At 37.6% G+C, this 18550-nt stretch overlaps 1 long non-coding RNA gene across 1 annotated transcript; it reads left to right on the top strand.

Moving 5' to 3' along the window:
* Positions 1–10307: 10307 nt before the first annotated feature.
* Positions 10308–17092, top strand: LOC307146849. The gene is made up of 4 exons (XR_013819168.1): positions 10308–10364; positions 10647–10713; positions 10855–10878; positions 16792–17092. It is a non-coding gene; the product is annotated as an uncharacterized lncRNA (long non-coding RNA).
* Positions 17093–18550: the final 1458 nt, after the last annotated feature.

Here is an 18550-nt window from a genome sequence, read left to right as displayed (position 1 = left end):
GCATTCTTATGACAGATTTTAACATGATTATTTTGCTCATTTGTAATAATATGCAGAAACTGCAATCATCATATTTGCCATTGTGTGAATGCAAAATAAAATAAAAAAGACTGTTAATGCAGTGGTGACAGTCATGTACTAAAAGCTCTGAAATGTGTAAAAATGAAAGTAACCCTTAATATCAGGTTATGAAATACACAGTCCTTCTCATGAGATTCTCATACTTTACTGTATTCAGAGGATGAAATGTGCTTTATATCAGTGCCAGATTTACTGTGTGAATTTAAACTCATTATACATGAACTAATCTTCATTTATTCTGCTTGTTAAAAAATGATAATTCTCTCAAACTTGTCATGATCCCCATTTTGACAAGGGAGTGTGTAAATGACATAATAATGTCATGACTAATTAATCAAACCTTACTGTTCAATTCTTTAACAAAAACTCTTGACATACATATACAAAGCATTGCACATTTGATAACTGGTAAGAATAGAGAGCCAAATCAACATGGTGACACATCTAGTTTAAATGTTACCTATATGTTTAAATGTATATGTGTGTGTATACAAATACATACGTTTGTACATATGTACATTTACAGAGGGGACACATTAAAGTGTGTCACAGGCTTCTTTGAATGATGATGAAGTGTTTGTGCACGTGAGGAATTTTGAACAATTCTAAAGAGTGTAATTGTTGCTCCTCCGGGTAAACGGTGAAAATAATGTTCACTTCCTTAACACTTGCATGGTGTTCTCATTTGGTGTTTTCATTTTTTTTAAGAAAAATATGATATATAATTATTTTTTCAAACTCAGACTCATTGGCCTTGGCTTATTTTTGTGAAGAATTTATTCACAAAATATATATTCTTTTTATATATATATTCCCCCCCCCCCCCCCCACACATTAATATTACACAGGATGTGCGGGACCCGGGGCTAATAAATCTGTGTCCTCATAAACCAAACGGCTTAAAAAACATACTAAATGGTGTTTTTTGAAATTCAAAAAATGCCAAAAGTTTTCTGTGATTGGTAGGTTTAGGGGTAGGGTTAGTGTAGGGGGATAGATTATACAGTTTGTACATTAGAAAAACCATTACACCTAGTCCCGTAAACCACATATCCAAGTGTGCGTGTGTGTGTGTGTGTGTGTGTGTGCGTGTGTGTGTGCGTGTGTGAGAGAGAGATTGTGTGTAAGTGTGAGAAAGTGTGAGTGCAAGAGTGAGTTTTGTGTTTCTACCCCTGCCATTCCCGCACAGGGTTGCAATTCTTAAATGTGGTCTAACAAAGGTAAAGAGGAAATATTAAGCATATATGCAGTTTATATTGCTTGTAATTGTAAGTATTTTAACATAAAAAATGTTATTGTGTTGAATTAAAAACCCAAACATGCAGGGGTCCACCAGACCCACTGGTGGAAAAATTAAAGTATCTCAAATCTCAAACACTTGCTTGTTTTGCGTTCAGTCATTATAGCGAAACAAAGCCCTCGCAACACACTCATGTCATTTCCGTCCAAATGCATTAAATTAAATAAATGTCTTACAAACTTTATATCTTTGCTTGGTTTGCTTTGATCGATTGCTCCTGTCTGCCCTGCTGCTGTTGCGTTGCATAGAGGGTTTGCACCTACGTCATGATTGGGTCAGTTACCCGGATGCGCGGCCATATTGGAGGTACTCGGGTGTAAACAACGGCATGGATTGCACTGTTTATGTACAACTGAACACAATGTTACACTAATTTATGATGTCTAAACCATGGAAAAAACACACGGAAGCTGCAAAATCATATAGAGAAGGACTTAGTAAGCAGGAAAGAGCGTGAAATTTTGACAAACTTAAGTTAATATGTGGTAAACATCCGAACGAGTTAGCTTCTCTAGCCCTTACTGCAATTCTTCCTTATATTTCTTATCCCGACATTGGCTACAAGCTACATCCATATGTGGTTTGAAATCCTATTCTAATCACATATCAGGAAATCCACTTCAGTCTGAACGCTCTGATCGGATTTCGCATGGTTTGTGTGACTTTCTCACGCGCGCAAAATGTAAACATCAGACGTTGTTATAGGGAACATGCTGAAAGTCGCTGCCGAAACAAGGCTGTGTTGTTGCAAAGTGCCGGACGAGCAGAAAATTATTATTTTTGGAACGTATTTTGAAACCAGCGGGGAAAAAGAGTTGTGCATACCAGCCTCCTATAGTTCTGCAGCCGGCTCAAGACGCAGTAGTCCAGCGCGGCGGCTACACATTTCCATGTAGTAAAATTTAAATAAGACAACATTTCTATTGCAAATGCAAACCCCTCCATCAACGCAACATCATTGCCGTATTGTCAAAGAGCTGCATGGACACACAAATCGGATCTGAACAGTTGCGATTCACAGTGTGGACATAATTTTAGATCATATTCCAATCGGATACAAAGATAATCGGATTTGGTCTGACAGTGTGAATGTAGCCATAGTGAACTACTTTACGTCAACATTTTAGTCAAAGTCAACGCTTTATTTACACATGTGGCTGATGATGTGCCTCTCTCAACCACAAACGCCATCTTTCATCAGTTTTTTGCACTCTTCTCTTTAACTTTCGGCAGTCTATAGAACTCGAAATGTTTTTTCTCGGTGCGACTGATTAGTACAGACCAAAAATCAGCCAAATTTGCAAGTCCGTTCAGTTCAGTGGCATTGTTTACGTTTTGTAGCGACACTAGCTCAAATAAAGGGAATATATTTTAATAACTGATCATGAATATGATCACGTACCGCATACAGGTTAAATACCCAAAAAAAGAATAATTTTGCCAATGTATCTGTATAGAGGGATAATTAAATACAACGGATTATAATCAATTATCGACACAGGTAGGCAAAAATAGATCAGTTGTATATATCAATAATTAATCACAACGAATTATAATTAACCGTTAATATACCAATAGTCTAGAATAGATAAATTCTCAGGATAACCCTTAATGGAATTAATTAATCAACTGTTCGTCCAGCGAACTGATCATTCGATCTTTTATCAACTCTCAAGAAAAGTTATCCTTTTATAGACTCTCACGAAAGGCTATTTTTCTGGCCATGAAAAATAACTTTCCTGTTCTATAAAAATACTAATTAAAGTATCAACAAATGTCAAGCTTGTAGCTTAGATCGAACATTTAAGGGACTTCGCAATGTGAGCAACAGGCAGAGACAATCAAGAATATAATGGGTTTTAATAAATTAAACTATGAATACATGTGACTACAGTTAAACACGGAATATATATATACAACAGAATAATGGCAGTAAACAATGAAAGAGAATGAGAATGAGAGATTGAGAGGAATAGAGAGAGATCACAGAATGATCACAGTATGGCAAAATCACAGACAAAGTAACCTTTGAGAGACAACAAGAAATCAAATCACCCTAAGCAGGGGCAAACAATCTTAATGCATTAAAAGCTCAATAAAGCTGATACTTGCATATGGTTCTTTTTGTGTTGCTGAGGAAAGAAGGCGCGTGTGTCGGTCCTTCGGAGCTGGGCGTGCTCTCTCGTTTCTTCTGGGGCGAGCAGAGTCGCGGGGAATTCAAAGTTCCATTGAAAGTGAAGTTACCAAATAAATAATTCAGGCTAATTTCATTTCACTCGTAGGTGGAAATGAACAAAGGATAATATGAAAAACTAAGACAAAAGACTAAAACTAAAGCTAAAAAGAAAACCGAAGTGAAGAAAACCGAAGAGGATAGCTGAGATGAATAACTGAAGTGGGGAGAACTGAATGTTTCGTCCTCTTAAGGAAATCGTCGTTCACACCTCCTTTTGGGTGAATGACAAATCACCTTCAGAGATTTTCGAGCAGGAAGAGTTTCTGTCCTGTTGGGACGGTTCATCTGCATAGTTTATGACGAGGTCAGAATTCGTCATTTCTACTCCAGAAAGATGGTACACATAGAATAATACATTTTACTGTAATCTCCTGTATATGTTTACCTCAGTCAGACCGAGACGGTTAACGAGATACCAAGAACGGCAGGCAAAGAAGGTGGAAATACAAAGTTACATTCGTATGCATGAATATGAGCGCTTAAGAGTTCACTCCTTCAATTAGAAAATCATAAATTAAGCTAATATGAACTGGGAAACACACAGGAGTATATTGTATACATTTGACAGGCTTATATTCTAAGTTTAATGTTCAAAGTTCGTGTATGTGTGTGCGTAAATGTGCGGAGAGTTCGTAATCTCTCTCCCTGGGTCAGAGGAGTGATTCCGCTCTCTTTGAACTGGCCAACGTGACTCGTGAGGAATGTCTGTTTTTCTGGGGGCCCATAAAAAGTGTCAGAGGGGCAATTTGGCCTTGACTCTCTGGCGTTAGGCCATGATTTGCATCTGACGAGTCAGGAGGTTGAAAGCTTTAGGAATCTTAGCAAAGAATGTGTTCAGAAGGAAAGAATGAAAGAATCATGATTCTTGTCCATCCGCTACAGTTCAGTGCCTCCAAAATGGCTATTGCTAGCACAACACGCTAGTAATTCTCTAGCCTGTTAGCGTGCCATCCGTGCGCTCTTTATTTATTTATTCTCTAGCGCGCTCGCACCTTCCGTGCGCTCTTTATTTAGATATTTATTTTTTCTATCGCGCACTCGCGCCTTTCACAAGTTCATCAAAAAAACTGTGGTGAGTATCAGTCAACAAACACGGTGAGTCATGTCATCTTCTCCTCTTATTGTCACCTGCACTTCATTTAACATGTATAGCATAGCCTTCTCTGCCAGCACAGGATTTATATGCGATAAATGCAGGGAGATAGTCAGGCTGGCGGAGAAGATTTCAGAACTAGAGACATGCATCCAAACCTTAATCGAGGTTAATTGTAAGAGTGCAAGGGCTTTAGATACTGCTTTGTATGTGACTAGCTTAGTGAACTCTGTACATCATTCCGGTTCCAGCTGTAGAGCCCGTGCAGTAGGGCAATTGGGTGACGGTGAGACGCTGTAGTCGCGGGACAAAACACCGCTCTTCCGTTCCAATTACAGCAGACAGATTCTCCCCCCTCAGTGAAACACCCACTGAGAACCCTGTTGAATGTGCCCTAGTTATTGGTGATTCTATTACACGGAACATGAAAATAGAGACACCAGCCACCATAGTCACATGTTTGCCGGGAGCCAGAGCGCCTGACATACAAGCAAATTTAAAAGTGGTGGCTAATGCTATTCGTAAATTCTCTAAGATTAATATTCACTTTGGCACTAATGATGTTAGACTCCGCCAATTGGAGATCACAAAAATTCATGAGATAGTTAGTAGATTGTCCTCACTCAATGGCTGGCTGTCTAAGTGGTGTCCGCAAAATAATATATAATTCATAGACAATTGGAAAAGTTTTTGGGGCAAACCTGACCTGTTGAAAAGAGATGGTATTCATCCCTCCTGGGATGGTGCTGCTCTTCTCTCTAGTAATATGGCACATAGTCTTAGAGCTCAAACATGACAATCTGGGGCTCAGGTCAGGAAGCAGACAGACTGGCTAAACCGACCGTCTGCCAGCTGTCTCACGTCACCAAGGTCAGATAAATCCCATCACATAGAGCCTCTTTCACCTAGATATCACCAGAGACTGTGTCTGTTCCCTGAATTAGAACATACAAAAAACTACTAAACCCATTCAAGGGTAAAAATGTAATTGATGTTAAACAAATAAAAAAACAGATACAGATGAACAAATGATAAAGCTCGAATTGCTGAATATTCGATCCCTTACTTCAAAAGCACTTATTGTTAATGATATGATTACAGATTATAACCTAGATGTGCTGTGTTTGACAGAAACCAGGCTAAAACCAGACAATTGCATTATTTTAAATGAGTCCACCCCGCAAGATTACTGTTATAAACATGAACCTCGTCTGAAAGGCAAAGGGGGAGGAGTTACTTTAATTTATAGTAATATCTTCAGAATTTCTGAGAAGTCTTGTTTTAAATATAATTATTTTGAAGTGTTGCTGCTAAATGTAATAATAATAATAATAATTCATTACATTTATATAGCGCTTTTCTAGGCAGGCCTACTCAAAGCGCTTTTACATGAAAGGGGGGAATCTCCTCAACCACCACCAATGTGCAGCATCCACTTGGATGATGCGACGGCAGCCATATTGCGCCAGAACGCCCACCACACACCAGCTTACTGGTGGAGAGGAGACAGTGATGAAGCCAATCAGTATATGGGGATGATTAGGCGGCCATGATGGACAGAGGCCAAGGGGCAAATTTGGCCAGGATGCCGGGGTTACACCCCTACTCTTTTACGAAGGACATCCTGGGATTTTTAATGACCACAGAGAGTCAGGACCTCGGTTTAACGTCTCATCCGAAGGACGGTGCTCATTGACAGTATAGTGTCCCCGTCACTACACTGGGGCATTAGGACCCACACAGACCACAGGGTGAGCACCCCCTGCTGGCCTCACTAACACCTCTTCCAGCAGCAACCTGGTTTTTCTCAGAAGGTCTCCCATCCAGGTACTAACCAGGCTCAGCCCTGCTTAGCTTCAGTGGGCAACCATTCTTGGGCTACAGGGTGATATGGCTGCTAAATGTAACACTATCTAGTGTAAATGATAAATCACGTTTAACATTTGTGCTGGCTACTGTATACAGGCCACCAGGGCACCATACAGACTTTATCAAAGAATTTGCTAATTTTCTATCAGAGTTAGTAGGCTGCAGATAAAGTACTAATTGTTGGTGATTTTAATATACATGTAGATAACGGAAAAGATGCATTGGGATTGGCATTTAAAGACATTCTGAACTCTGTTAGAGTTAGACAACACTTGTCAGGACCTACTCATTGTCGTAATCATACTCTAGATCTAATATTATCACATGGAATCAATGTTGATGCCATTGAAATTCTGCAGCAGAGCGATGACATCTCAGATCATTATATAGTCTTGTGTAAACCTCATTTAGCCAAGGCTGCAAAGTCGACCTTTCACTTCTGCCACTGAAGATTGCTTTATCAATAATCTTCCTGATCAGTTTCATCATCTCAGCATCCCAGAAAGCTTAGAAGAACTAGATATTGCAACAGAAACTTTTAACTCTCTTTTTCCCAGCACTTTAGACACAGTTGCTCCTTTGCGCTTAAAGAAGATTAAAGAAAATACTCCAACGCCGTGGTACAACGAGCACACTCAGGCACTTAAGAGAGCAGCCAGAAAAATGGAGCGCTACTGGAAGAAAAAAAAACTAGAGGTATTTTGCATTTCATGGAAAGAGAGCACGATTGCGTACAGAGAGGCTTTAAAAGCTGCTAGATCTGCTTATTTTTCAAACCTATTAGAAGAAAATAAACAAAACCCTAGGTATTTATTTGAAACAGTGGCTAAACTAATGAAAAATAAATATTCAACCCCAGAAGTGTCCAAGCAGCAACGCAGTAATGACTTTATGAACTTCTTTACTAACAAGATTGATAATATCAGGGAGAAAATTATAACTATGCAACCGTCTACTACAGTATCGCATCAGGCAGTGCATTGTAGTCTCCTTGAGTAAAAATTAGATTCATCCATTGATAGGAGAGGAAGAATTTACAACGTACTAAACTCATTAAATCATCTAAATCGACAACATGTATGTTAGACCCTATACCGACTAAGCTACTGAAAGAGATGCTTCCAGAGGTCACAGAGCCTCTTCTTAATATCATTAATTAATCTTTGTCACTAGGATATGTACCGGAAACTTTTAAGCTGGCTATGATTAAACCGCTTGTTAAAAAAACACAACTTGATCCTACAGAACTAGTCAATTACAGGCCGATCTCAAATCTACTTTTCTGTCAAAGATATTAGAAAAAGCAGTATCCTCACAACTATGTTCCTTTTTAAAAAGAAATGATATCTGTGAGGATTTTCAGTCAGGATTTAGACCATACCATAGTACTGAGACAGCTCTCGTTAGAGTCACAAATGATTTGCTCCTATCATCCGATCGTGGTTGTATCTCGCTATTAGTGTTACTCGATCTTAGTGCTGCATTTGACACTATCGACCACAACATTCTTTTACATCCACTCGAAAATTATGTTGGCATCTGTGGAATTGCACTAGCATGGTTTAAAACCTGTAAAACCGCATTTTTCCATCTTAAAAATATATCTAAATTACGTCGTATGCTCTCATTGACAAATGCGGAACAATTAGTTAATGCGTTCATGACATCAAGGCTAGATTATTGTAATGCTCTACTGGGTGGTTGCCCTGCACGCTTAATAAACAAACTACAGCTGGTCCAAAACGCAGCAGTTCGAGTTCTTACCAGAACCAGGAAGTATGACCATATTAGCCCGGTTCTGTCAAAACTGCATTGGCTCCCTATTAAACATCGTATAAATTTTTAAATACTGCTGATTACTTACAAAGCACTAAATGGTTTAGCTCCGCAGTACTTGAGCGAGCTCTTAACGCATTATAGTCCTTCATGTCTATTGCGATCTCAAAATTCTGCCCAGTTGATAATACCTAGAATATCAAAATCGACTGCTGGCGGTAGATCCTTCTCCTATTTAGCACTAAAACTTTGGAACAGTCTTCCTACCATTTTCCGGGAAGCAGACACACTCTGTCAGTTCAAATCTAGACTAAAAACACATCTCTTTGACCTAGCATACACATAACACATTATAGACTTCTATAATTCAATGTTAGGCTCCATAGATTAGGCCAGCTGGAACCGGGAACACTTCCCATAAATCCTGATGTACTCGTTACATCATAAGAAGAATGGCGTCTACGCCAATATTAGTCTCTCTGCTTATACCGAGGTTTACCGCAGTCCGCCAGATCCAGGCCATATCCAGATCTGATGAAGGACCTGAGCCTGGACGCGACGACAACGCAGTCCTGAAGTGTCAACTAGTCTCTCCCCTGTGAAGGCCTCCTTCCCTTCCCTTTACCTCTCTACAGATAAAGCGTTGTAGGGATAATTCCGGTTCGCGTGGCTACGCGGAAGCGGTGAAAATTCTGTTTTATAAATTTTAAGGGCAGACAAGTAGTTTGTTGAGGGTTGGTTTGTGGGGAAGGACTACACACTTGCGCACATATATTCAAACACACATACCTATGGACTGAACTCGTAATACGCATGTGCACGCCATCAGTGTTCTCACAGGCTCGCGTTTTTAAAGTTTGCGTAGAGAGAACTTAAGAGTTTTCTGTTAAAACGGTGTTGTGTTAGCGGCCCCTAAGTTAATAACTAATGATCAGTGTGATGAAAGTGAATCAGTCAAAACTAACTTTAGCTGGACAATAACTTTATTCTAGAGCTGCAATCTCTGTTACTTTAATTTCCTATTATCACTGTAAAGCTGCTTTGGAACAATCTACATTGTTAAAAGCACTATATAAATGAAGATGACTTGACTTGACTTGACATAATAATAATAAAAAAATATGAATATTGAAGTGACTCCTTGTTCCAAAATGTATTTTTTTTATCTTTTTTTTTTTTTTTTATGAATGTTATGTGCTCACCTACTAGCATAATATTAGCTATTTCATTTTGATTTTCCCCATTTATAATGTAATAAATTAATCTTTACCCAAGAGACCATGTAAAAAAAGCCATCAGAATCATTATTGTTCAAATATGAAATAAGGGTGGGGGGGTGGGGGGGCTTTATTATCTGTCTATTTTCCCTTTTGTTTTTGATATAACATTAATTAGCTTAATGAGATAAATGTGATATTGCTATTTGTAATGCCATCTGTGAAATTGTTTTAATTTCCATAGTGATGATACTGACACTTATTTGCGTCAAATATGTGTGGCAATGCAATTTTAATTTTTAAAGCACCCGAAAAATGTTGCAGCACTGGTTGCAGTTCTCTTTCAGAAGGTTCAGTTGGGGTGAGGTTCAGTTATTACTCAGAGCACCAGATCATGCTGAATGTTCACACAGGTTTGTCTGCATAAGGGCTGCGGAGGCTTTGATCCGAAAAAAGAGGAAGCATTTTTCACCACTCTCTTTCTCTCTTCTTCTTTTCCTTTTTGTACATCATCTCCTATTTTCTTTCTTCTCATCTTGTTCTGCCAATTGCACTTCTTCCTAATCTTTTTCTTATTATTTTTCTGGTAACTTATATAAAGGGAAATCATAATTGTTTGAATAGTTTAATAAAATGAGGTATTGTTAGAGTTGTCAACCCATCTAGAAAAAGGTCCACCCACACTTAATACAGTCATAAGATTGTGAGGCCTGCAGTTCATTCTTGATTGTATTCTGCAACTGGATTAACTAACTAAGTTTTGGAGTTTGTGAAGCAACATTTTTGTATCAGGTAATGTCACTTAGTTAATTTAATATCTTTGAGCTCTAATTACTCTTTCAGTAATATGCTTTTGGTACATCTGAATTATTTTCAAAAAAATATAAGTTTTGGTAACACTTTACAATTTTTTTTTTACTAGCACAAAGTAACAATAAACAATATAATTTTACATCATAATAATATTTTAAAATAGTTTTTTTATTAAGTTGTTTTCCCAAGTGTTGACAACACTAAATTTAATACAATAGATATAGAAGCACATATTTCACATGTTTATGTTCATGTGTGCAGGTGCTGGACGTGCCGTTTATTACAATGAGTTTTCTATTCTCATTGTGTGTTTCAATATTGCTGTTTGGTGAGTGTTTTTTACATCTTTGAAGTTTTAATACACATGTGGCTGGAATGATGCCACAGTATATACAAATAAGTGAACTGACTGTATCATCTTTCAAAATGAAACCATTGTTCTTATATTTTTTATATGTTTATTTTAAAGGTAAAATAATTGATGGACAATCAGGTAATTCTTTCTATTCATCTTCTTATATTAACACAACATTTATACTTCATCTTCACCAGTTTTAAGACTGCTTTCACTTTCTATCTCTAGTTTTCTATTAGACAAACAAAGCGTGTGGAAAAAATATCTTCATTGTGGAACTTTATGATAAACGTTATTTCAATAGTACAGAGCTTTTAATAACCTTTAGCTTAATATGTACATTTTGCATTAAAAAAAAAAAGTTGGCTAAAGTAAGAGTCAGATTGGATCTCTGTATTAATAGCTTTAAAGAGCAAGAACCTTAGTCTGGAGAAATGTAAAAAAAGATTGAGGAAAAACTATAGATGGAATCAGAAGTTCCCCACTACTTAGTTTATTGAAAAGTGCAATCATTTAAGCCTCAGATAAATGCACGGATCATGAAAAAACGTGTGCTGTGTTGCAATTTGCCCTGAAACTATGGCCTAAAAGTATGTACTCTTTGTCATAATAAAGTACATATTTTTTGAGCATGTCACAATTCGGTGTAGCATGGAATTTAATTTTGAAAACCAATTAGTGTAGGCATGTGCATCACGTAACCACAAACCGACCTGTCAATCATTTTGTCACAGTTGACATTATGAGATACACATTCCATATTTCAATACTTTAAAACATTAGACAACCAACACATTACAATACTTATCAATACTTAAATGTTAGGCTGTTTATATCCCCTTTGTCACAGCTAAAAGAAAAGAGATGCTCATTCTTAATCTAATTTTAAAGTGCCCCTATTATGCTATTTTAAAGTCCGAATGTTGTTTTGGAGTCATGTAGGAGGTTTAATTTCCTCATAATATACATCTGCACATCACCACATTTATGGAGAGAATTATGTGCCATAATAAAACAAACAAATCCAGCATTTTGCAAACAAACTCGATCTACTTTGCAAAGGAAAACTCGACTCGCAAACAAACAGAAAGCAATGTGCAAGTACAAAGGTCAGTTTAAATGAAAATGCAGTGGAGTAACAAATATGTATTGTGCTTTACAAATATAAATAAATGAGCCAAGATAATACTTCACAAATAAATACAAACCATCCTACAAATTGCATGTAACCTTTGAACAAATACCAAATCTAGTGCATACAAATGCATATCTGTCTGTTATGATTGTGTGACACTTGGCTTTTTATGAGATATCTCGGCTCGATTTTCTCACAAATGTGTCCAGGCAGATTTTCTCACAAATGCAGTTGAGCAACTTCCTCTTCTAAAACAGTAGATGGCGCTAAACTATGGGATTCATTTAGCGCTTGTCTCCCAGGAAAAGCACTGATTTGAAGCTTGCCTTTGCCTACAGCTGAGGAAAATGACCGGTGAACAGGTGTGTTTCTGTCTTAATTTATCTATAATTAACCTTTTTGAGGTTTTCTTTTGCAAAATGTTTGTTTACAAGTCGAGTTTTCCTTTGCGAAGTAGATCGAGTTTGTTTGCAAAATGCTGGATTTGTTTGTTTAATTATGGCACATAATTCTCTCCATACACATTTTCAATGATTCTCAAATTAATCAATCTCTCTAAATCCCACCTTTCCGCGAGCTACTCTGCTCTGAAAACGCGTTGAAAACAAAAACGCCCATTGCCATAACAACGGCAGCTGTCCTGAGACTTCCTACACCATAAACTAAAGACAGTAACGAACAATGATGTCGATTTTACCATATCAATGCGAGCGCGAGTCCGATGATGAAACACTGGAAGAAACAGTTATTCATCCCGAACCTCCCTCGACAACTCGAGCAGGACGTTTCTCAGTGATAACTTACACTACTGAGTTTGAGGTAACGTTACATTATGAGATGTTGCAAATGTAATTCCTCACCGGCATCAGCATTAACAAGTGCATGTCCATCAACAAACCGATTATTTTACTTGTACTAATCTATTTACTGAGTATTTTTGTAATATATTGAGGTGAACACGTGGAAACTGTATCAATAACAGTGCATGCATGCAATGTATACATTAGCCGAGCTCTAGCGTGAATAGAGGCTTTTCACTACACGTCATCAATCCGGAAGTCAGCCATTTTGGAGGCACTGAACGTAAACAATGCCACTGAACTGAACGGACTTGCAAATTTGGCTGATTATTGCTGCTGAAAAATGGTCGTGTTTTGGTCTGTACTAATCGGTCGCACCGAGAAAAAACATTTCGAGTTCTATAGACTGCCGAACGTTAAAGAGAAGAGTGCAAAAACTGATGAAAGATGGCATTTGAGAGAGGCACAGCATCAGCCACATGTGTAAATGAAGCTTTGACTATGGCTAAAATGTTGACGTAAAGTAGTTCACTATGGCTACATTCACACTGTCAGACCAAATCCGATTATCTTTGTATCCGATTGGAATATGATCTAAAATGATGTCCACACTGTGTGTCGCAACTGTTCAGATCCGATTTGTGTGTCCATGCAGCTCTTTGACAATACGACAATGATGTTGCGTTGATGGAGGGGTTTGCATTAGCAATAGAAATGTTGTCTTATTTAAATTTTACAACATGGAAATGTGTAGCCGCCGCGCTGGACTACTGCATCTTGAGCCGGTGTTGTGCCAAATTTCGACCCCCTGCCAAATTATTACCCCCCTCGTTGAAGTCAGTACCTGATTGCCTAATCCTACCCCCACCCCTAATCATAACCCCTCCCCCACAACCAATCATAAACCTACCAATACTAGGGGGGTAATAATTTGGTGGGGGTCGAAATTCGGCACAACACCTGCTGCAGAACTGTAGGAGGCTGGTATGCACAACTCTTTTTCTGCGCCGTTTCAAAATGTTTCAAAAATAATAATTTTCTGCTCGTCCGGCACTTTGCAACAACACAGCCTTGTTTCGGCAGAGACTTTCAGCATGTTCTCTATAATAACGTCTGATGTTTACATTTTACGTGGCGTGAGAAAGTCACATAAACCACGCAAAATCCAATCAGAGCGTTCAGACTGAAGTGGATTTCCTGATATGTGATTTGAATAAGCTGAATAGGATTTCAAACCACATATGGATGTAGCTTGAAACGGACTGACAATCTGAACGTAGCCAATGCCGGGATTAGAAATAGAAGGAAGAATTGCAGTAAGGACTATAGAAACTAGCTTGTTCGGATATTTACCACATATTAACTTAAGTTTGTCAAAATTTCGCTCTCTTTGCTGCTTACTAAGTCCTTCTCTATATGATTTTGCAGCTTCCATGTCTTTTTTCTGTGGTTTTGACATCATAAATTAGTGTAACAATGTGTTCAGTAGTACATAAACAGTGCAATCCATGCCGTTGTTTACATCCGAGTACCTCCAATATGGCCGCGCATCCGGGTAACTGACCAAATCGTGACGTAGGTGCAAACCCTCTATGACTGATGTGAATGACAGATGTAACATAAACGTTGGTAAAACAAGTCTTGCTCCATGCTTAATCTTTCCTCAAAGTAGTGAGAATGACAGATAATCTGACACAGTTTTAGGTAATAGTGGCCCACAAACTGATTAACAGAAGTATTTAAGTAAGACAGGGATAACATGAGTTAGCCAGTTAGCAGGAGACCTACACAATATAAAACTCAAAACGAAGTATTTTGAACACCATCTTTCAAGAGCAAGCGGTTTGCAAATCCTGCATTGAACTCCGAGATTTGAGAAGCAGTCACGAGTGGATTCAAAATGTTCAAGTGTCCAACTAGACGCGGTAGACGCGAATTTGACACGTTATTCGTGTTTGGTGTGAACGCACAGTAATAACAGGGAAACTTGCTACTGAACACAGACTGTTTCTGCTGCTCCCTGATGAAAGATACCTGTTGATACCTGTTCAGAAAAAAACCCAAGAAAACAGGACTCTGATGGTAACTTGTTTAACAAGCTGCATAAAAGGTAATGCCCTGGCAGTGGCAAATAGCTTTGGTTTAATATTTGATTTGATTATATTAATGTTTAAGTTGAGATTTACAATAAATATTTTATTAGTACTGTGTAAAGGGAATACTGCTGGTAAAAAGCACATTAGGCTATTTGTTTAAAGTTTTTGCAAACCACGTTATTGCACTTTTGTGTATATAACAGTACATTTAGATCAAAAGTGTGCAATACATTACTTTAGAATTCATTATTAAATTTTGTGCGTAATAATGCGATTAATCGCAATTAATCGCAAGAAAATCATGCGATTAATCATGATTAAAATTTTTTTAACCGTTGCCCAGCACTAATGCTGATGTTTCGTCATGACGTCACAACGAAAAGGCTTATGACTCGATTGAAAAACAATTCATTTAATTGACTCAGAGTAGACTCTTACTTTTGAAAGACAATGGACCCTATTTTAGCGATCTGAAACGCGAGGTAACTTTGTGGGTAACGGCGGATTTGCCAGGCGCACACCAGGAGCGGTTCACAGCCGAGGAGACTGACGTTCTCGTCAGGCGTATAATAATTTGGGTAAATGTGTAAGCTAGATTTATGCCTATTTTTTCACATCTTCATGGACACCACAATGATTTCCCTCATTATGTAATATGTATGGATTGCAAAAATGCGTCTGTGTAGATGAGAGAAGCAAAGTGTATGCGCGTTGTGCACACGCTACATTATGTCCAAGCATGCGCCCTTAAAATAGCATCTGAATAACGCTGCTGACTTTAGATTAGGCTTTTCCTGGCCTGTGGCGGAATTGTTTTCTGAAACTGCAAGATAGCACCAGGAACACGCCTCCTCTTTTCGCTGAACCGCCCCCGGGAGCACAAGTTCATTCCCTAATTTACTGACGTGCGTCTGTGGAGGGAAAAGTCTGCTGTGCGCTGGTGCAAAATAGGAATGATACATGCGTCGGTGTACAAAGTCAATTGCGCTGGGTGCAAGATAGGGCCCAATAACTTTATATACGGTGCACTTTCAGATTTAAAATTTTGCAGGATGTTTTCATTCACTTAGAGCTATGTTACACACTACATGAAAGGTCATTTCCAAAAATCCATAATAGGGGCCCTTTAAATAGTATACAGTGCTATGCATAAGTTTAGACAACCATGCTAAAGTTGACTATTGACTATTGCATTGAATGCAAATCAAACTAGCTTTTAGGCTAACTGAAATAAAACCATGCCAATCTCTAGGTATGGTGAATGCTATGTGATGATGTGGGGCTATTTTAATTCCAAAGGCCAAGGGAACTTTATCAGGATGCATAGTATCCTAAAAAAAAAATTAAAAAAATACTTAAAAATAAAAATCTGCCTGCCTCTATGGGAATTTAACATAGTGGTGCCCAAACTTATGCACCCTGTTTTTTAAGGAAGAACATTTATTTATTTACGATACATTATTCATTCACAAAGAAAATTGGTGTCCTTAAAGGTTGGATTTTTCCAAATTTTTTAAATTAAGGCATTAAGTTCAATTTGCAAAATATGATTTTTTTATTCCTCTTTTTAGTCAACTTTAGCATGGTTGTCTAAACTTATGCATAGCACTGTATGTAATGGTATGTAGTGTTGTACTGAGAAATCACTTCTCAGAGATTTTTGATGCCAGAAATATTAGACTTTATTTCACAAATAGAGCCGAATGCAGAAGACGCGCTCCAGATCAATTGTCCGCGTCACATATATACACACATCCTTGTCCAAAAATGGTCATAAATTCTATAGATATTTTGAGAAATATTTTGTACCATGTAATATTACTGAAATAGAAATCTCTGTATCAGCATTCTGTCCTTCAGGTTTCCAATGTCAAACCCAACACACAGCAAGGAAATAATAGTATACAAATCTTTAGCTAAATTACTTATTTCCTTAATAATAAAATCTTCAACAGTAGCATTGAAAAATGAATTTACGGTACAAATATTAACAAACATTCTTTTTATGTTTCCATTACAGCGGACCCCTGCAACAACTACAAAGTTCTGAATGATTCATGGCGAGCCACCAACAATCACTATCCCTCTCAAATAATGTGTGACTGTGAGGTCAGCTGGAACGGCTGGTACCGACTCTTTTTTGATGGTCAGAGCGTTCAGATGCCAGACACATGTGTTGATGAGTATAGTTGTGGCACTCATGCTCCACTGTGGCTGAACGGAGGACATCCAACAGTTGAGGATGGAGTGGTCACTCGAGATGTCTGCGGTCACTATGACAATGACTGCTGTGCTTTTCAGTCCAATCCCATTAAAGTCAAAGCCTGTCCAGGAGATTATTATCTCTATCAGTTTGTGAAACCATCTTTCTGCTATTTGGCATACTGTGCAGGTAAATATATTTACATTTTATTTTTTATTTTTTTTATTTATTTTTTTTAAGTCATAATTTCATTATTGAACTTTTTTCAGATGTAAGGAACATCAACATCACCTATACCTTCTCAACCTCAGCTATAGAAATGACATCCGTGGCTATTACGACTGGTAATGTGATGTTTTTGAAATGTTTCTGAAGTATTTTTGTTCAGATTAGCAAACCTATGCAGTCAGACCAGATCCAAGTTTTTGACTGCATGTAAAGTATGTGTGTGTAATGTGCAGCTGTGATTTTGATTTAGGTCTGCATAATTACTGTTAGAGAGTTGTTTGCAGAATATAAGTGCAGATGCATTGTTTTCAATCACAAGTAAAAAGGGTCTGGGGAAATGAATTGGAGCAGTGTAGAAATATTCCAAAAATGTGCTTGAGTACATTTAAAATCCTAAAATCACAAATTCAAAATAATTTATTTCTTAAGTATTCACCTTTAATGTGAGAAATAATAAATAGTACGTATTAAAGAACACTTGTGCATGGTCAGGGAATTTCAATTGATTGTAGCTGGTGAGTCAGTAATTTGGCATAATTTACATCATGAAGAAAAAATCAACTTTTAGTAGCTTTGCTATCCAAGGCATGGATACAAGAATGTTTCCAAATCACTGGAATCATTTAGTATAGTTTCATCAATAATTAAGAAACAATAATTAATTTAGTTTCCCATTGAGACAATGACCCTAAATGTCAAGCCAATGGCTGAAAAACAACAATAATAATACCATTGAGTGACCAAGTCAGAGTTCAGATCTCAATCAATTTACAGTATGGGTGGCCTTGGAAAAAGTCTGTCAAATCCCCAATCTCCATGCATGCAATCTGACAGACCTTGAATGGTTCTGCAAAGGGGGGAAATTACAGTTGCCAGATGTGAAAAGCTGATAGAGACTCAAGACTGTAATGTTGTTTACATTTACATTTTTGTAATTTAGCAGACGCTTTTGTTCAAAGCGACTTACAATTTAGGACTAAATTAAGCGAGTCATCGTGGCAAAAACAACGCAAGAAGTGCTAAAAATACGAAGCTCAGGCATTGTTCAGAGTAGCATAAGCCTGATAAGGGAGGATTAAAGAAAAAGGAAAGGTTTTTTAATTTTTTATGTAATTTTTATTGTTATTATTATGTTGTGATTATGTAGTGAAAGGTGCATCTACTAAATACTGACGTAAATGGAATGAGAGGAGGCAATTATTTGTGTTTAATACTTGCCATACATTTTTGTAATTTATACAATTATACTAGTAGTAAAAAGTTCAGTTTTGGAAAATATTTTAAAAAGTAACATTTCGAAGAGGATGAAAAGTTTTGATTCGAGGATTTCAATATTAGGGGTAATTTA

This window comes from Squalius cephalus (genome assembly GCF_949319135.1).
Source record: "Squalius cephalus genome assembly, chromosome: 19".
Lineage (NCBI taxonomy): Eukaryota > Metazoa > Chordata > Actinopteri > Cypriniformes > Leuciscidae > Squalius > Squalius cephalus.
Note: the sequence above shows the minus strand (reverse complement) of the source record. Positions and strands in the feature narration are given on the sequence as shown.